Below are 22,434 nucleotides of genomic sequence, written 5' to 3' on the forward strand. Positions count from 1 at the left end.
CAAATCCCCTAGCACTACTTTTGAATAGGTAGTAGTATGATCATTAATAATGGTTGAATGCCGACAATTAAAGAAAAAAGAAAAACTTTTTAATGGTAATGCACATTGCACCACAATAAGCGTGTGTTTGGATAACTTGGCGTTTGCGTTTTGATGAAAAATTTCTGCGTTTTTTTTTTTTTTTTTTTTTTCTTCTGCTGATGCACGGGTCAGGGGGACAGCGGCTACTGTTCATGCACTGTGCATGAACAGTAGCCCGCTTTTGCTGACTTTTCAGCACATTTGTGGGTCCCGTGTACTGTTCACGGGACCCACAAACTTCACTTTTCAGATTTTTTTTAAATTAAAAATGGGACCCACGGCACTATTCACACATTTAAAAATTATTTTGGTACAGTGTTTTCAGTTTTCAGTTTTCAGTTTTCAGCAATAAGCTGTATCCATCACGCGAGAGGTTGTTTGTCAGCGGGTTAAATGTACTGTGCATGACACCTACTATTTGTTTGACAGCAAAATTTTTATTGAAATTGCACTCTTCAGTGAGTTCTGTGTATTATTTACGGGACTTACAAATCTCTTTTTTTAACAAAATTTTTATTGAAAATGGGTCTCTCGGTACTATTTACCCATTTAAAAATTATTTTACTATAATATTTTTAATTTTCAATTTTCACTAAAATAAGCGGTATACAAACATACCCTAAGTGTAAACATCTATGACATTTGGAGTACTGGTTCAAGTATGTACAAGTATGTATAGTCATGTAGGTAAGCGGGGTCTAGCAAGTTTTGAAGTTGAATCTATTACTCACAATCCGTCACATGTATAAGAGTTGTGACACAAAATGGTTCAGATTTGACGACTATACTAATTAATCAAACTAATATACGGTCCTAATTAAATCCGGGATGATTTTATTTTGAAGTGAGTAGGTCCTCCAAAACGGAATAAAATCACGTTTCCTTATTGGAAAATATCTACCACAAGATTTTCATGACCATCAAGCAATATTATTTTGTTTCTATTTGGATTTTTCTTTTTGGACATGTAAGGATGACTCTACTGGTTCCCAGGTTTAAAGCTAATCAAGCAAATCATATACCCTACATTAGCCATTTGTGTTGCATGCATGAAAATATATATGCATGGTTCATATGAACAATTATATATATATATTAGCCAAAGGACTTACAAAACACAACACAACTTACTTGTTATATCATAAAGTGATCTTACTCTTTCCTAGGTGAGTAAAGTTGGCTTTTGTGTTGAGTATTATGAATGTATCACTGAGTCTCAAATTTTAAGAAAATTAAAATGAATACTTCGAGCAAAATTGACCACAATTAGAAGTTAATTTGGATTTAATTGGAATTTTGATTGTGCTTTGACTTTAATATTTGTATATAATTGTAAGGATACTTAGCATGAACATGGAGTAAATTGAATTTCAAAAGACACTTTCGAGTTTCGACATCAGATTTTGATTCAATTGTAAAAGACTTGTTACAAAATTGGAGTACAATTAGAATCTAATGTGAACTTTTTTTTTATTGAGGTTTCATTTTAATATATCATATAATATTTGAAAATTTAAGTTACTATATTTAAAAACGTAAGCTTTACTCTTTTAAAATGTATAGTTAAGTCTACCCACTAATTATAGTGCTAGCAAAAGGAAGAAGAAAAATATTGATATTGGGCATAACATGACAATGATTATTATTTCTTTTCTTGAGTTTCAAAACAAGATATGTCAAGTGCTTAATATAGAATCCATGTCTAGTTGTTTGTTTTCGCACTTATAATCATAATGCAAAATGGGTGAAATTAAAAACGGTGACCTTATGACCATGTATTATTTTGTGGCTAATTTTTTTTTTTTCTTAAAGAGATATCAAGTGAATTTCAACTAGAACAAGAAGCTTTCTTCAACTTGTTGATAAATAATGGTACTAGCTAGTAACCATATAGTTCTTTTCCATTTGATATAATAATCTGAATACAAAAATATGATAAAATCAAGACAGTTGATTTGGAACCTAGGTAAATAATGCATATGGGACTAACTACAGTTTTGGACGTAATGATCATGTGAACGTTTTATGCGTAGATTCCAAGGGAAAAAAAAGAATGAGAAAGAAAAGAGAGAGTATATGATATGGTTATGCATTTGCATTGGTTTTAGCAAAATTTCCTATTTATTTTACAGTAAAAATCTAATTTTTTTTATTATAATTATTATTTTATCTAACTACTTTCCAAAATGTCGATTACTTATCCTCTATTTTAAATATTATTTATTCATTTATTTCTTTTACTTTTCAAAGCACTCACTTTTTTTTAACTTGTCAAAATAAATACACTCATTTAAAAATATATATATATAATATTTATTTCGAAAAGTTACAATGTTTTTTTAATTTTGGGGAAGCACCTTGGATTTTTTTTTTTTTTTTTAAATGGTTTCAACTTATAAAAATGTTGTGAACAATTTTTCTTTCAATGTTCTCATATTTATTGCAGTGGCCTGAATGTGTGCTGGTTATGCAGTATTTTCTTTAATTATTAAATAATTTATCACATGTCCTGCATGTTTTCTTTTTCCAAGAAGTACATTATGTTTCATTGATTTCATTTTTCTTTTTTTTGGAAATATCTGTTTCACAGAATCTTGCAAGAAAATTCTTTTTTATGAGTTATCACATGTCCTGCCTGCTTATGTCTCAAACTATTTTTTTTTTCCCTCTATAAAAAAACCCCAACATGCTCTAATAAAAAACAAAAAGGAAATATTTTATACTACACTTTTTGAAGTGGGCTTCGATGTGTGCTAGCTACTGCTTATTCAGTAAATTCTTTAATTATTAAATAATTTATCACATGTCCTGCATGTTTCATTGAATCTTTGTTTTTATTTTTTTGGGAGGATCTGTTTCATTGAATCTTGGTTTAACACTAAATGAAAATTTAATAATTAATTACTCTGAATTATTAGAATTGAAAATTGTTAAAATAAATAAAACTTAAGTAGAGCAATGCAGTACTGGTGATCGAGCACATGACTCCGTAGATGCCATATGAGTGATAAGTTGTTGAAACATATATTTGTTAAATTCTTCTCTCGATTGATTTCTATAGAAAATTAAAGAAAATTTGTAATTTCTCTCTATTGATTTTTATAGAAATTTATAAAAAATTTGTAGTTTAACTAGTTGACATATTCTAATATTTTAAACCAGTGAAGCAAATACTGTACCGTATGGCTGTATTGGCCGGTAAATACCGTACCAGCCAGTGCACAAACAGGTACTCCTCTATTTCGTACCGGAAAATATACCGGTTGTACCGAACGTGTACCGGCCATACCGGTGAAATCTGGCCATACCAGACGCGTACTAGGCCAAAACACTCCAAGCCACTTTTTTTTTTTTTTTTTTTTTGTAATTTTGACAAATTTTCAAGGGCAATATGTTAATTGTGCTAAACCTAATTCTACCCCTAAGTCCCAGCCGCACAGCCCTTTTTCTTTCTTTCTTTCTCTCACGCTCTCTCTCAGCTACTTTGTGTCTCTCATCTCTTGGCTTCTCTGTCTCTCACTCTGCTCTGACTCGACTTCTCCCTCTGCGATGTCTCGGTTTTTCATTCTCTGTCTTGGGTTTCGATTTCTTACTCTCAGGTACAATTTTGCCTTAATCAAATTTGAAAATCGTTGTCATTGTATAATATAAGTTTTGCATAAGGTTTTAGAAATTGGCATTTTTATACGAGTATCTTGCAATTGTTCCATCATGTCATTCTTCAGAATTTCTTGATGCAAAACATATAATTTATTTATTTTCTTTTTCAGTTTTTTTGCTTTTTTTTAGTTTCTATACTTTGAAATTTATTTTTGTGTGTTTTTTTTTAATTAATTTTGGTTTACTTTCATTTGTTATAAGGGGGGTTGTTTCTTTCCTTGGAGAGACCATTTCACAAGTTCATTACGAAATGCAATTTCAGCATTATATTTATTTAATTCCACTAAAGAAAAATGAGACCAATTTATACTTGTTGTACATTTATAACTTTTCTCTAATGATGGATTGCCTCGGCAAAGTTGTTCCTTTGTGTTGTAATTCCTATACTTCTTGGGGAAAAAGAATAGTGGATAATCTTGTAAACATAGCTCAAGAGATTTTGTGTGTGTGTGTGTGTGTGTAATATATATAATAGCGGTAAACTCGAAACGGTACACCGGTATTGACCGATACCCAAAATATATCGTACAGCTGGCCAAACTGGTACGGCCTCCAGTATGATATTAACTTCCTTATTTTAAACAAATACTTCATGAATTCAAATATTTTCCATTGTAATCATCGAAATTCTAAAATTGCAAATCATTCAAACAACAAAAAATAGATTAAAAATTAAGATAATAGAGTTGAATCAACAGATAAAACAACAAATACAATTATATATCACTTGGTCCTTATAGTTTTCTATTTCCCACTTTAAAAAAAAAAAAAAATACATGAACGTTCCATGTGATTTGAGACTTTTGATTTACACGTTCTTCCTTCTTAGCCATGAAGCAAGTACGTGTGGCTGGAGACTAGGGAGCCGTTTAGTATATGTGTTTAAACATATGTTTTCAGTTCTTAAATAATATTATACGTATTTCTACATACTCTTTCACTCATACATATTTACAAAAAATACAAACAACGTAACTAGAACAACATTACCAAATGGGCCCTAGATCTAAATTTCCATACTCAAATAGCTTGGCCTTACTTATCACAAGTCAATTGATTTTGAATTGTGTCATCTATTTGTCACCTTTCTACATCCGACCCATGAACTATCATTGATATTATGAAATAATTTGGTGTATTTAATATTATATATATAATCTTATTTATTAAATTGGAGAAATTCAGATTTACAAATCCCTAGAGCCAAATGGTATCAAAGTTTCTCCAATTTAATAAAGAAGATTTTATGTCTATGTGAGTGTTTTTTTCCTTCTGCATGTACAGGTCTAGTGAAGAAGTAATGATGTATTAATGTGAGCAAAATGACATTATGACACAGACTTTTTAAAAAAAATTATTTTACAAAAATGACAGAATTTAAAAACAAAGCTAGGAGACATAGACTACTATAGATTATAGAAACATATGACCACCACTAGATTGATTAATCGATATGAGAGTGGCTTATATATAAAATACTACATTTCAATAAGATGCTATACATAAGATATTGTGGGTGCGATCATATAAAAGACGACAAACAGCGGTGAGCATAATAGCACATGATCTATTTTTCTTTGAAAAGTACGTGCAGTTATCAAATTTTTAGGTAATATTTCGTTTATCTATTCTAAACAGTAATTTAAAAAAAAAAAGTTATTTTACGGCTCAATTTGTAAAGTTTATTTTTAGCTTATTTTTAAAATTACTTTTATATTTTTGTAAATTTTTTTTAAAGGATAATAAACCACTATAACAAGCACTGAAATTGCAAAACAAAAGAAAATTTTAAGGGAGAGACAAAGAGAGCTGCGATCTGTTTCTATGAGATGATTTAAGTTTATTTGGAACAATGCAAGTGCAAGTTGCAACTATTACTTTCTCCAAAGAGAAAAATAAACCACTGTTAAATTCACGTTTCTAAATTTATCGTTATTTTTAGATTTATAAAAAATAATAATAATATAAGAGAAACAGCAAAACTTAGCTGCACTTTCTTATGTTACCTTACTAATTGAATTCAATTACTTGGTTTCTTGGCCAGCATAGCTACAAGATTGAATCATTTAGAACACCATATAATGTGTGACTTTTAATTAGTTTAACTAATAAATGTTTTATTGTCAAATAAAGTATCTAAGATCGAATCTCACCTACATGAAAAAGAAACTGTTTGACATTTTGGTTTGATTATAAAAATTAATTATTATAAATTAAATGTCATAAACTAAAATTGCATCATCATTTGTATCTATTAAGAAAAAAAGTAATACACTTAAGTTGTATTTAATATCAACTTATAAGCTCAGTTTTTATGTATAGTTTTTTTTAAATTTCACATTTTTTTCTTAATTTTTTAAAAGTACAAATATACTTTAACATATTTTTAACAAAAAATTAAATAAATTGTTTTCAAATAAACTACGGACTATAGCACTCTCTATATATATCACATCAATTATCCTGGAGACTATCTAATAATTTTCTCTCCACCCAAACAACTGTAATTAATTTTTTTAAATTACTTTTTTTTAAATTATGCACGTAATTACTGTTTACCGACAAAGCATCTTTTCTTCTATTTTGGCTGCTTATCAATCAATAAAATATCAGACGTGTCCTTCAACTCTTTATTTCATGACAGCTTGTATTAATTTGGCACCAAGTGAACGTGGTCCGTACATGTCTTTTCTGTAGTTTACTTACTCCGACTTTTTTTTTTTTTTGAAAGGGACTTACTCCGACTTGCATATCAATAAAAAAAAAATTGCATAATTTTTCGCAGCACACCAAGCACCTATTTTATCAGAAACTTGCATCCATGGTGGTGGTGGCTTCTTAATTCTCATGCCAAATTGTATTTAAATGGAACTTTTCAATGGATTAGTTTGTCACAAATATCCAAGCCTAAATTTTTAATGTTGAATTGACAGCACTATAATTTGTATTGTGTGGCACAGATTTAGTATGAGATAGAAAAGTAACGAAAAAGCGTAATGGTTGGTTATTATGTCACCCTCTTCTTTAACATCAATGAGTCCCATCACCAACTTGTTTCATTGCTGAAAGTTTCATCCCAATTGTCTTTGTGCTTAGAAATATAGAAAGAAGTTTGATTGTTGAATCCTATGTGGTTTTAAATCTTAGCTAGGTATTGTGAGAGATATTTCAATCTAATTGAGCATAAGAATGAATATTGACATTTTAAATATGTTTCAGAAATATATCACTTGAGCAGCCTCTTCATCACTGCCTAATTTATCAACAAAAAAAAAAATACAAAAACATGAAAATTATGGGGTAATATATAGGATTTATTGGTTGATATATTGAAAAGCATATATTAAAAAAAATTATTGAACTAATAAAATAATCACAAATTGATTGCCACCTAAAATATTTGCCGATATCTCAAAAACAAATTAATGCCAAATAACATTCCTCTGCATGCGCTATCACTTTATAATTTTCAACTAGTATATATAACATATTAACAACTAATAACAACATGACTTAGGTCCTTTGAATTGTCGTGTAAAGAAACTAGTTTGCAATTTCTCTTTATATATATATCCAAAATACTTATCCACGACTAGTTTTCAGCTAAGCCATTTCTTAGAGCTTTCCTTTCAACAGCTATGTCTGGGTGTTTCATTTTCTATCTTGTTAAACTATGTATTAATTGTTAGACCCAATTAAATTAAATACCAATTTATTTTTCGGTCCTACTTAGATCTGAGACGATTTTATTTTGAAGTGAGTAGGTCCTCCTAAAGATAAGGTTTAAATGGAATAAAGACACGTTTCCATATTGGAAATAATACACCATACGATTTTCATCTTCATCAACCAATATCATTTTGTTTCTATTCGGAATTTTCTTTTTTTGGACAAGCATAGATGACCCTACTATTTAATTCCCAGTTTTTAAAGCTAATCATGCAAAATCATATACCCTACATACATTGGCAATTTGTGTTGCATGCATGAAAATGTGCATGGTTAATGTGAAACACTATATCAATCCGACAAAACTTGCTCAACCACAAACTGGAAAAGCTGCAACAATGGAATATCCAAAAACTGGTACATAACTTTCTGCATGCAGTACTGATGGGTTATGCAGATAAGAATGCCACGTTCAATAAGAGTTATCTTTAAGTTTTACATTCTTTAGATTTAAATATATCTCTTCTAAAAAATAATTAAAAAAAATCAAATATATCGATTATTCATGTATTTCTTGTCATAATAATTTTTAATCTAAAAGTATAAAAGTTCACATTGGTAAAATAGAAATAAGAAAATAAAATGATGTAGGAGAGTAAAAGTACGTGATTTGATTTGATGACCTACATCTATAGTTAAAAAGTTATCAAGTGACTATATAATTAATGGTTTGTTTTATGATGAATAACCCAATATTAATGATTAATTCTAATTTGAATATAACAATAATTCATGATATTTTATAAAATATGGTATATGTTATATGATATTTATGGTAATACATCCACGTATAATAATATCCTAATATAATCTAACAAAAAAAAAACTTCAATCTACATTTGACCTAGGTAATAAAGATGGATTCTTGATGATTATGATTGCAGTATTAGACTTGAATACTTTATAAATTGCAGAACAAATGTATTTAAATATAAGTTATCTTGACTATGATATATCGGTGTGAACATTCTCAATCATATGACGCAGCATCGTGACCTAACTTACCTACAAAGTTCGCATGCTAAAGTAGCTGCCAAATGCACCATTGTATAGTTCATAGATAAGAATTGCAACAAAACCAAAGTTTATTCGAGGAATATGCACTATATAGTACTATAATCAACGATCCCTTTTACACAGTTTCATGGTGAGGTGCAAACTGCATGTATAGCTTTTCCATTGGTCCTGTTGTTCATCGTGATTGTACGTAAATTAATAAATAGCTTATTACAAACGTGAATCCATGTTAACAAGTTGAAACAGAAGAGGAATTAAAAGAAATAAAACAACACCAAATGAATTTCCACTAGTTATAAGCTACTAGTAATTAATATTATCAGTAGATAGTATAACCTGAATTATGCAGTCAAGCCAATTAGATAAATATTAATTCTGTCATTCTATCACAATCAAATAGAGCAATGAAGTTCTTCTAAAAAATTTTTAAAAAAAAATGGAGCAATGAAGTCATCTAAAGTTAATATTGATGGATATATTGCCCATCCCATGATACAAAACCTATGGTCATTACTCAATAAAATACATATTTGGGGGTTCTAAATTAGTGCAACTGCAACATCGAGCACTCACATCAATTGAAACAATTTTTTAGTCTAATTGTAGTTGAAAGACCACAATTTCGATTGTAGTTAATCCATTTTTTACGTACAACTAAGTCAAACTCTCAGTTTTTTTTTTTTCTTTTCTTCTATTTATTTTTAAATATTATTTTTATTATTTTTTCTCTCTTCTTTATTTTTTTTAATTACTTCTTTCCTCTTGGCCATCCATCTTTACATCGTTTTTTCTAGCTCGCCAACCAGTCACAAATCACATGACCATTTCACTAATTCCTAACTAGTTCAATTTTTCCACACTTTTTCACTAAAAAATAACACAAACAAAATTAGATAAGCTAATAATTTTATAACTCAATTGGCATGTCTCTTAAAATATTTTCAAAAAAAGTATCCAAAATTCAAGTATGATTGATTTTTAAGGTATGGGTTTTACTACGGCATATATTAGTAAATTATTTTAGAAAACAATTTATGAAATTTTTTTAAAAAAAACATACATTAACCCGTCGATTTGTGGTGCAAGGCATATGTTAGTAAATTGTTTTTAAAAAAATTTATGAATTTTTTTTTAAAAAAACAAAATTTTTATAAAACATACATTAATCAGTTAATTTTTAATGTAAACAAAAAAATTGAACCTCAGCTTTTTTATTCAACTATTGAAGACTTTACACACTAAATCAACGGCAACTATGAAGGTTATATTATTGTTAAAGGTGTAAACATGACTTCCTTGTCAGTGGACATATAATATATCTCCGTAGAAAAGTAATTAAAGATAAGGCGGCCCCAGTTGAATCGATTGTCTTCTAGCTAGATGTTAATGGGTTTGATGCAACACATTATCTTACCGTCATATAACAAAGTCATTGATTTGAAACAACGACTAAGTAAATCTACTTTTCTTTATTTTGTCTTTTATCTCTATAGTTGATAGACACTACATATATAGTCTATATCATCCGAAAATCTCACTCATTTATAAATTTATTACTTATTTAGTACAATTTATTTTTGTAGTATTTTATAATTTATATATACTTAAAATCATGAGATATTAAAAATTGATTTGACTTGCGAGTTGCGACTAGTCTCCAATGCATTGGTCGCAACACAGGCACAATACATGTTTAAAAAAAAAAAAAAAAAAAAAAAACACATACCGCTCTTGTGTTTTATCTAGTATTTATTAGATTAGACCAAGTTAAGAAAATGAAAATGACCCAAAGTTTTTGTTATACCAAAGAATTTCATTGGATAGTTTCAGTCTCTTCCCCACCCTACCTTTTTTTCCTCCTTTTGAAATGACCTTACCCAATAACACATCTAGGTTTAAAGATTAATACATTAATTAGAAGAAATATGAAAGTCTTATACCCTCTTTTTCAGCATCTTGACAAAACAGCCTCTGATGAAAAGTCTTCCCGCGTTTGATTTGAAAAGAAATTGCTATTTCAATCAACTTTTTGGTTCTAGCTAGAATGAATGATACCTTTTATAAATAACATTTTAAATAAATAAATAAACCTTTGACAATCATAGTTTCCTAACTATATTGTTGGTTGGTGTGATCCATATACCGTTGAAGAGAATTATGTTACCAAACTATATATTTCTAGAGATTCTAAAAACTAGTATTTTACAAATTGAAGTTTATTTAAAAAGACTAAAAACTTAATTTGGCTGTATTAATTTGTTTACCTTTTAAAAAACTTTAGAAGAATAAGATTCAAATTCAATCATGAGCGTTTAATATCTAATATTAGGAATTATTATAGTATTTCACGCAGGGTATAAAAAAAGAGTAGTTTGTTTAGCCAAGGTGCAAAAAAATGTCACTCTCTCTTTCTCCCTCCCCTATATCTTCTATCTATATTATCTATAAATTTTTTATAAAAAAAAAGTGCAGAAAATTCAACTTGTGTCACACAAGAACCATGGTGATTGATATTTTACCAAGTAAACTAGACATTTATTTTTCCCAATTGCTTCTCTTTCATCATAGATTTTTTAAGGGAAAAAAAAAAAAAACAAAAATATTGGTGCCGTTTGGTAACGTTGTTCCAGTAATATTATTTGTATTTTTTTTGAAATACATGTAGGTGAAAAATGTATAAAAATACATGTAATATTATTTAAATACATGTATCAAACAGACCCATAATTCCTTACCAGTAAGATCCCAAAAGTAGGAAATTGGAAGAAAACTTGTAAAATAAAAACATTGGAAAGGGACCCATAAGTATGTCAAATTGTCAATCCTTTCTTTTGGGGTCATTTTTGGACAACACTTTGTGCAACCCACACTAGATCAACAATTTTAAGCCTAGTTAAAAACCTTGATCAATCTAGGCCCATGCTCATCTGTATGTCTAGTTGGGCCTATGATTTCTTGTCCTCTTGATTTTCCTCATCTTCTCGTTCTCCAAACCCAAAAAGGTAAGCTTTTTATTTAAATTTTGGATAATATAAGTAAAACCCATTTCATCGCCATTGTAAATTAATAAATAGCTTATTACAAACGTGAATCCACGATAAGTTGAAATAGATCGAAGAGGAATTATAAGGAATAAAACAACACCAAGTGAAATTTCCACTAGTTATAATTAACTAGCAATTAATATTTTTCAGTAGACAGTATAGCCTGAATTATGCAATCAAGCCATATAAAATTTCAAAATTTATTAGATAGATATTCTGTCATTCTATCAGAATCAAGTAGTTCTTCTATATAATAATAATAATAATAATAAATAAATAGAGCAATGAAGTCATCTAAAGTACCAGTTAATATTGATGGATGCCAATCCCATGAATCCATGATACCTAATTTCTGTTTTTTTGAAGTTCAGCATATGCTGTTTATAAAAAAAAAAAAAGAATCCATGATACAAACCTACGGTCAATACTCAATAAAATACATATCTGGGGGTTTTAAACTGGTGCAACATTGAGCACTCACATCAGTTGAAACAGTTTTTTAGTCTAATTGTAGATAAAAGGCCATTTTTTCGATTGTAGTTAATCCATTCTTTACGTACAACTAAATCAAACTCTTAGTTTTTTTTTTCTGCTATTTATTTTTAAATACTATTTTTATTATTTTTTCTCTCTTAAAAAAATAAAGAATTTTTTTAACTACTTCTTTCCATCTTTTCATCATTTTTTTCTCCCTCGCCAACAAATCACATTACCATTTCACTCATTCCCAACTTGTTCAGTTTTTCACCAACAAACAAAAAAAAAACACAAATAAAATTAGATAAACCAAATATTTTTTGGATAAAATTTAGCAACAAAATAGATTGTAGCTTTACTCAATAAATTTTTATTGGAAGTAAATTTTGACAAATCTATTATTGGATTACATCTTCTTTTTATATTTTTCATACTTGCAAAAATTTTAGAAAATTAAAGATCAATAACTATGTCACTAATAAATTGTTTAAATTGCAAGTTTTTGTAGTTTAAAATTATGCATAAAATATAAACTTATAGATAATATAGTATATAATATTTGATTGATACAAAATTTGACATGTGTTTTAAAAGCATAAATGACATGCAATTCAACAGTTAGATTTTCAAAATATATTGTAATATTTATTTATTGAGTAAGTTTGTAACTTTAGACTACAACAAATTTTGTAACTAAATTTTATCCATATTTTTATAACTCAATTAACACCTCTTAAAGTATTTAAAAACAAAAAGTATCCAAAATCAGTAGAATCTTTAAGATATATATACCAGATCTATCTTACACTCAAGTTAGGTTTATTTTGTTTCTTAAAAAAAAAAAAAAAAGTTAGGTTTATTTTAGTTTATAAAAAAAAAAGTTAAAGTTAATATTATTGTTTTTTTATAGATAATTTCAATTTATGGAGTTTACCGTTCGCTCCTAATAATAATTCTTTATTATCACACCAGCCAGGATACCAATCGGTTTTAGTATAGGTGAGAATTGAATCTCAAATCTCTTATTGAACAATCAATAACTTTATCAATTGAGCTAATTAGAACCCGAATGTTAATATCTATACTACTATTTAAGGGTTTCAACTGTTTGTATTCCTCATTTTCATGGTTTTAAAATGCCCCTACATCCCTATGTTTAAGTTATTGGCGGAGCCAGAGGGGGGCACCTGCCCCTGACTCCTTTTTTTTTTTTTTTTTTTTTTTTTTTTTTTTTATTAGTAGTTACATGGAGGAAGTAAAAAAAAAAAACTTCTACATGTTGAAACTTGAAAGTGACTAAACCACCTATTTCACTATTTTTTTTTATATCATTATTTACACAATTTTTACTATTTATGATACTTTTCATAGGATTTTATCTTTGAATGATGTTAAAGATATTAGAAATTTTACTACTTATGTCTTATAAATTGGCATGTCACCAATCACAAAAAATAATTTCAAACATTTATTCATTATATTTTTTAAGTAACACTAATCATATTTTTACTCCATCAGTTGTAAATTTTTTAGTAACTATTTACTTACAATTGTTTATTTATTTTGTTATTATTGTTGATTAATGTTTTTTAGATAAATTTCACTTTTAATGTCGTCTTTTAATTTTGCCCCCTCTAGACTAAAATTCTAACTCCGATACTGGTTTAAGTAGAGACAAAACTAAAGGACAATCCGGCAAAAATACAACTTTAAATTTTACTAAAATATTGCCTAAAAAATAGAAACACCTTCATGTTGGTTTTTAAATTACTTTATCCACTTATAAATTAAAATTTTAAAATAAAAATTATATATATAAAATTATATATAAAATAAAAACACATTTCTTTCGGTATAAAATAGAACTACTAAAAAAAAAAAAAAACCAAGTTTTGTTGCATGCACGACTCGCGTGTGATAACGCTAGATACTGATAAAAGTACAAAGTACATGATTTAATTCGTCGATGGTGGACGTGATGGATCCGTTTGGATAGAACTTATTACTGAAAACTGAAAACACTGTAACAAAATAATTTTTAAATGTGTAAATAGTATTGCGAAACCTATTTTTAATAAAAAAAATTGCTAAAAAAAGTACATAAACAGTGCAACACGCATAGTGTGTGCACAGTACATTTGTCCCCCCGCAGCAGCAAACGAAAAAAAAAAAAAAAAAGAAAGAAAAAAGAGTAAACGTAGAAAAAATAATGTCTATCCAAACCCTCTCCATATCTCAAAAAGTAATTAAAGATATGGCGGCCCCAGTCGAATCAAACTGTCTTCGGCTAGATGTTAATGGATTGGATGGAACACCACGTTTATTTTACAGTCATATGACAAGTCATTGTTTTGAAACAAGACTAAGTACATCTACTTTTTTATTTTGTCTTTATCTTTTGTCTCCTTGGTTGAATTTTTTTTTTTTTTGCTAATTATCTCTATCTCTATAGTCTACATTCATCCAAAAATCTCACTCATTTATAAATTTGTTACTTATATTGTACAATTTAATTTTGTAGAATTTTACAATTTCTATATACTTAAAAAAAAAAAAGTGAGAAATTAAAATTTGATTTGACTTGCATCTAATCTCTAATATATTTGATCCAACATTAAAAAGTGACAAAATATACGTCTAATTGATTGCTTTTGTATGTTATTCGGTATTTATTAGACTAGTTTCTAATACATTAGACGTGATACAAACACAACACATATCTTTAAAAAAATCACCCATTGCTTTTATATCTTATCCAATATTCACTCGACTAGACCAAAGAAAATGAAAATTACTCAAAATTTTTGTTATACCAAGAAATTTCGTTGGATAGTAGTTTCAGGCTTTTTTCCCATCCAACCTCATTTTCTTTCTCTTCAAAGGACATCAGCCAATAGCACATCCATTAGGTTTCAAGATTGATACTTTGGAAGAAATATGAAAGTCTGAGACATTCTTTTTCAGCATCTTGACAAAACAGCCTCTCACGAAAAGAATTCAAACATTTCCTTTCTTTAAGTACAACTAAATCAAATTCTTAGTTTTTTTTTCTCCTATTTATTTTTAAATATTATTTTTATTACTTTTTTGTCTCTTAAAAAAATAAAGAAATTTTTTAATAACTTCTTTCCTTGGTCATCCATCTTTCCATCATTTTTTTTTCTCCCTCGCTAACAAATCACAAATCACAAATCACATGACCATTTCACTAATTCCCAACTTGTTTAGTTTTTCGCCAAAAAAAAAAAAACACACACACACAAATAAAACTAGATAAACCAAAAAAATGTATAACTCAATAAGCCCCCTCTTAAATTTTTTTCAAAAAAAAAATCCAAAATTCAGTACGGTCGATTTTTAAGATATACATACCAAATCTATATTGCACTCAAGTTAGGTTAATATTATTTGTTAAATTTATAAACATGATATCATTGACGGTGGACATTATTTCTCAAAAAGTAATTAAAGACATGGCGGCCCCAGTCGAACCAAATTGTCTGCGGCTAGATGTTAATGGGTTTGATGCAACAACACGTTATCTTACAGTCATATCACAATTCACAAGTCATTGATTTGAAACAAGCCTAAGTAAATCACACATATAATTTGTCTTTATCTTTTATCTCTATTCTCTATAGTTGATATATATATATAGTCTACATTCCTCTGAAAATCTCACTCAATTATAAATTTGTTACATATTTTGTACAATTTATTTTTGTAAAATTTTACAATTTCTATATACCTTAAAAAAAGTGAGAAATTAGAAATTAATTTGACTTGCATCTAATCTCCAATATATTAGATTCAACACAGACAACATCTAAAAAAATAAAATAAAGCACCGATTGCTTTTATTTTTTATCTAATATTTACTAGAGTAGTCTCCAATGCATTAGACGCAATACAAAGTTACAAACACAACACATATCTTTTTTTTATAATAAAAAAAAAAAAGAAGAAAAAAAGAAGCACCGATTGCTTTTATATACTAGACCAAAGAAAATGAACATTACTCAAAAATTTTGTTATACCAAGGAATTTCGTTGGATAGTAGTTTCAGTCTTTTTCCCCATCCAACCTTATTTTCCTCCTCTTGAAAGGACATCAGTCAATAGCACGTACATTAGGTTTCAAGATTGATACTTTAGAAGAAATATGAAAATCTGAGACACTCTTTTTCAGCATCTTGACAAAACAGCCTCTCACGAAAAGAATTCAAACATTTGATTTGAAAAGAATTGCTATTTCGATTAACTTTTTGGTTCTAGAATGAATTATGCCTTTGACAATTCCCATAAATAAATTTTTTTTTTTTTTAAAAACCTTCGATAGTCATATTTTCCTAACTATATTGTTGGTTGATGTGATCCATACCGTTGAAGAGAATTATGTTACTAAACTATATATTTCTAGAGATTCTAAAAACTACTAGTATTTTTCAAATTGAAGTTGTTATTTATAAACAGACTAAAATATTAGTTTGGCTGTATTTGTTTTATTTTTAAAAAATCTAGAAGAATAAGATTCAAATTCAACCCATGAGCATTGAATATCTAATATGAGGAATTATTCTATTATTTCACAAGGGGAAAAAAAGAGAGTAGTTTGTTTAGCAAAGGGGGCAGAAAAATCAACTTGTGCCACACAAGAACCATGGTGATTGATAAGTACCAAGTAAATTAATTGACAATTATTTTCCCCAATTGCTTCTCTTTTATCATAGTTGATATATATATATATATATATATATATATATATATATATATAACTTTTTACTAGTAAGATCCTAAAAATAGGAAATTAGAAGAATGACAAAACTTACGTACAACACCTTAGGTGATGCTCCTTAGTTTCCATTCTTAAGATTCAACCATGTTCCTTAGGTTTCCCCATTTTGAAAATTGGATAGTCTAAAGAACTTAAGAATATAAAAACTTAAAAGTTAGACGAGAGCCAACGGTGTCCTCTTTTTTTCTCTCCATGAGTGAGACAGCGATTAGATCAAGGAAGAGGATGAAGAGCTCCAACGGAGCACCAAAAAGGTAAAAGAAAACCATAGTTTAGGTTCCCCCCATGCTGAACTCCCACAGTCCTCATAGGAAGGAAATATTTCCTACAAATAAAAGCTGCTCAGGGTAATCCCTGGGGTTTTTGAGCAAGCTTTCAACTTTGGGTTCAACATGGATACAGAAGCGGATTCAGACGATGACTTTCCTGAGTTACCACTCAGTGAGAACGTGGTGAGATTTTTCGGAACCATGAAAACGAAAATTAGAGCACCATGGGTGAATGCGTTGATTGTCAAGGTGTTCGGCAAGACTGTGGGTTACCATTTGTCTACACTCTAGTGTCCTCAGTCTTTGGAAACCAATAGGAAAGATGGATTGTGTCGACTTAGGCAACGATTTTTTCCTTATTAAATTCCAGCTCAAGGAGGATCACGCAAAGGTTCTTAGAGAAGGCCCATGGTTCGTCGACGGCCATTATTTATCCATCAGGTGTTGGGAGCCTAACTTAAATCTTCAACAGCAAACTTGTCTTCTGTGGTGGTCTAGATTCGGCTCCCAGAACTGTCTATAGAGTACTACGAGCCTTCGTCATTAAGGGAGATTGGGGAAGCTATCGGACTTGTCCTCAAGATTGATGCTCACATGGTGGCAGAATCTCGAGGAAGGTTTGCGACGTTATGCGTCTAAGTAAATTTTAATGGGCCTATTATCAAACTTTTGAAAATGGGGGGTATAGACCAGTCAGTCCAATATAAGGGGATTCATTCTTTGTGTTTTGCATGTGGTCGTGTGGGTCATAAGGTGGAGAATTGCCCTTACAAAATCAACACTCTGATGACAGGTGGAGCGGAGAAGGAGGTGGGAAAAGCCAGGAAACATTAGGACAAAAACCATCAGAGGAAGCAAGTGATGCTTTTGGACCCTGGGTGCTTGTTTCACGAAAACGACAGCCCAATAAAAAACTAATGAAAGACAAGGTTCAACTTTCCACTTTAGGGGCTTCTGACCAAAGCCCAAGTAGCCAGGCTGTCTCTAGCCCTTACAGACCTACCTTGGGCTCAGATAAAGTTGGTGAAAACAATTTTAGGGGAAAACAAAAGCCCATTTTTAATTTGGAATTGAGTGTAAAACGGACTGACCACTCTATAGAGCCCAAGACCTCGAGCAATCCTACGCCTGGGGTGAAAGTGATGGGAGCGAAAGGCAGTGAGCTAGGCTCGAAACCTGCTAAGCATAGAAAGAAATCTTGTGAAGCTTTTGGGAGAAAAAACACAAGCAAAAAGACTATCCCCTTTTGGAAAGAAGTGGTGGCTAACCTATTTGTTACATCACTGGTGTGTGGTTCAAAGCTGAGCTCTCTGAGCTCACCAAATTCTGACATGGTTGATTTTAGAGAGTTTAAAGCCGGGGGATCCACTGCTACTATGGAGAAAGCATCGAGCTCGAGCGCTAATGGGGAAGAGTTGAATATGATGGATGGTGATGCCCAAGGTAATCAGATGGTGGAATCTTTTATGAAGGAAGATGAAAGCGTAGTAGGTGCTGAGGTGCCTTTGGCCTCATGTATGGTGCGACACCCTCTGATGGAAATCTCTAATCAACAAGTTTCTAATGGAAGACTGGCTACCTCCATTGAAAGCATCTCGGCGAATATTTCAAATTGCCCTTTAAAGCGAGTTGATGCCTCTCTTTGATTAGAAAGCTTGGGTAAGGAGGATGAGGGGGATCAAACCGGTGATGAGCTTCCCTACGATCCATTGGAGACACCTGAAGTGCCTGCTAAGGACATGCAATTTGATGAAGGAGGGAATGCTCCTAATCCCTTCTAATTTGCTGGTACTTTCTTTCCTTTATTTGTAAATATGAATTTACTTATTTGGAATTGTAGGGGTACTCTTAACCCCACCTTTTGTAATAATGTTATTGAATTGGTTCGCATGTACTCCCCTACGATTTTAATTTTAATTGAGACCAAAGCTATTGGGGATAGGGCGAAAAGGATTGCCGATAGGTTGCCATTTGATGGGGCAATTTTCGCCAACACAATTGGGTTATCTGGTGGTTTACGGCTGTTGTGGGATAGCTCTTGGGTGGATATAGCTGAGCTGTCATCCATGGAACAGGAAATTCATGCTATGGTCACCCCTAATTACTCAAATTCTCTGTGGTTGCTATCCGCAATCTATGCCAGCCCAAGGCTTGTTGAAAGGCGCCTACTTTGGGAAAATTTGATGGCGGTCTCCGAGCTCCACTCTCTCCCTTGGGTGATTGCAGTGGACTTTAATGAGATTTTTATGGGGGAGGATAAATATGGGGGGAGGCCTGTGAACATTAGTCATGCTTTTTAATTTCAAGACTATCTTGATACTTGCAGAATGATTAATATTGGCTTTTCTGGGACTCGCTTTACCTAGTCCAATCATAGACCTCTAATTTACCTCGTCCAAGAGAGAATTGATCAAGTTTTTGTCAATGCGGAGTGGAATGGTCTATTTCCTGATGCCTCGGTTCAACACCTTGAAAGGGCTCATTCTGACCATTGTCTTGTGTTGTTAAGTTTGGACCGTCACCAAGATATTAAGCTCCCTCGCACTTTAGATTTCAACCGATGTGACTGTCCCACCCTGAGTTCCCAATTGTTGTGAGAGAGGCTTAGTCTAGTCCTACTTCCTTATGTACTGCCACTTTGAAGTTTGTTGATAAAGCCAACGTTTGGAACAAGGATGTTTCTGGGAACCTGTTTCAATGAAAGAAAAGGGTTTTGGCTAGACTGCAAGGTATTCAAATGGCTTTGTCCATTAATCCTAATGACTTCCTAATGGATTGGGAGAAAAATTTACAAGCTGAATTTCAAGAAATCTCCAAGCCTGAGGAGGATTATTGGACCATGAAATCCCAAATAACCTAGATGGTGGAAGGGGATAGGAATACAGGTTTCTATCATACATTGGCCTTGGTCCGTCGAAGAAAAAATCGGATCACTTATATGAAAGATAGAGTAGGTAATTGGATCAAGGGGAAAGTGCAATAGCGGAGTTTATTAGAAATGGATATGCTGATTTATTTTCCTCTAGCCAGAGCCATGCTATCCGCTCCAACTGGGATCCGCCTTTTTGGCATAATTATATTGCTCATTCAGAAGCTGAAAAGCTTACTCTCCCAATCTCTGATGAAGATATCAAAGCTGGGCTTTGGTCTCTTAAGGCTTTCAAAGCCCCGAGTCCCGATGGCCTTCATGCAAGATTTTTCCATTGTTTTTGGTTGTTGGTGGGTGACTCAGTGAGAGACGAAGTGAAAATTATTTTTTTCCTCAGGGAAGATACCTGAATACATGAACCAGACAATTATCATCTTTATTCCCAAATGCAAGAACCCTGAAGCTTTCAATCACTATCGGCCAATTAGTTTATGCAATACGGTTTATAAAATTGTCTCCAAGATTCTTGTAGCGAGATTAAGACCTCTTCTCCCTGGCTTGTTTTCTCTTCTCCAGACCGCCTTTGTGCCCGGGTACAAAGATGTTGACAACGCCATTATTGTGCAAGAAATTATCTACTCCATGTCTAGGAAAAGGGGGAGAGGTGAGAGCATGGCAATTATGATTGACTTGAAAAAAGCTTACGACTGTTAGGAGTGGAGTTTTATCAAAGATACTTTAACTTTTTTCAAATTCCCTAGCCGGTTGATCGCGCTTATTATGAGTTGTGTGTCTTCGTCCTCCATTTCCATCATTTTCAATAGAGGTGCCTTGGAGCATTTTCTTCCGTCTAGAGGCATAAGGCAAGGGGAACCCCTTTCCCCTTACCTTTTCATTTTATGTATGGAAGTTTTGGGTGCTTTCATTTCAGACAAATGCAATGCCAAACTTTGAAACCCTATCAAGGCTTCTCGGGGTGGCCTAGCCTTCTCTCATCTGTTCTTTGTAGATGACTTAGTTTTGTTTGCAAGAGCAGACCGCAAGAATTGTGTGGCAATCAGAGAAGTGCTTGATTCTTTTTGCAACATATCAGGCCAAAAAGTTAGCCAAGAAAAATCCTGAGTCTTCTTCTCCCCTAATGTACCACCTGATGCAAGAAGTGAGATGTGTGATGCCTTGGGGTTTCGGTCTACTCCATCCCTGGGGAAATACTTGGGATTTCCAATCAAACACTCGGCCATACCCCAAGAAGCGAACTTGCTTTACTTTGCGGGAAGACTTGTTTTGACCCAAGCTGTGACCACCACTATTCCTAATTATGCCATGCAATGTGTTGCGCTTCCCACCAAGATTCTGAAAAGTGTTGACAGATTGAGCCGCAATTTCCTTTGGGGTTCCACAGAAAGCAAGAAGAAAATCCACTTAGTGAATTGGAAGAAAATTGAGAAGCCAAAGAGATATGGTGGTTTAGGTATTTAAGCTACGAAGGCAAAGAACATTGCCAATCTTGCTAAGTTGAATTGGTGCCTTCAATCTGAGCCCTCCTCTTTATGGGCCAAAGTGCTTTCCCATAAGTACCGTAATCCTAAGAGGGCTTTTAGTCCTTGCCCTCACATTAGGATGTGTTTAATTACCTAGACTGCAATTCGCAAAGGTGAGGTTATTTTTTAAAAAGGTTCTAAATGGATTGTTTGGAAGGAAAGAGAATTGTCTCTCTGGTATGATAAATGGATGGATAAAGGACCTCTTAGGGGGCTAATTGAGGGACCTCTGAATAGGAAGGGAAGAGGCTGTTACTTTGAAGGAAGTGATGGGGTTTTCGGGTTGGGTTTGGCAAGGATGCTCTTTCTCCTTCCCTTAGAGGCTGCTTTCAGAAATCAAGGCCACTCTTATAACCTTCTCTGCTCAAAACTCTGACCGCATTACTTGATATTCTTCGCCGAGTGGAAATTTTGACATGAAGGAAGCTTATAAATTAGTTGCTTTGGAGGTGGAAGGAGTGTAAAATAGCAACTTTGATGGTGATTAGATTTGGAAGGTGCCAACAATCCCAAAAATTAAACGCTTTTTGTGGAAATGCCACCACAATAGCATCTCGGTCTGATCCACACTTGCTGCTAGAGGGATGCATATCACTCCACTGTGCCATCTCTGTGAGGGAAGCACTAAATCAATTTTACATGTGTTACGAGATTGTCATATTGCACGAAACCTTTGGATTTTTCTGCTTCCTCCCATGTCTGCCTCTTTGTTCTTTGGTTTACACTTGAATGACTGGCTACGTTTGAACTGCTACAAGATGAACAACCACACTACATCGGGCATCAAATGGGGAATTATTTTCTCCTTTGGTATTTGGTCTCTTTGGCTGGATAGGAATGGTGTGCTGTTTTGGAATGAGAAAGCACAGAAAAATTTTAAACCCAAAGTCATTTCTAAGGTCGTGGAGTTTGCGTATATTGGCATTAATGGGAATCAGGCTTGCAATTGTAGA

The sequence above is a fragment of the Castanea sativa genome, chromosome 7 (assembly GCF_040712315.1).
Source record: "Castanea sativa cultivar Marrone di Chiusa Pesio chromosome 7, ASM4071231v1".
Taxonomy (NCBI): Eukaryota; Viridiplantae; Streptophyta; class Magnoliopsida; order Fagales; family Fagaceae; genus Castanea; species Castanea sativa.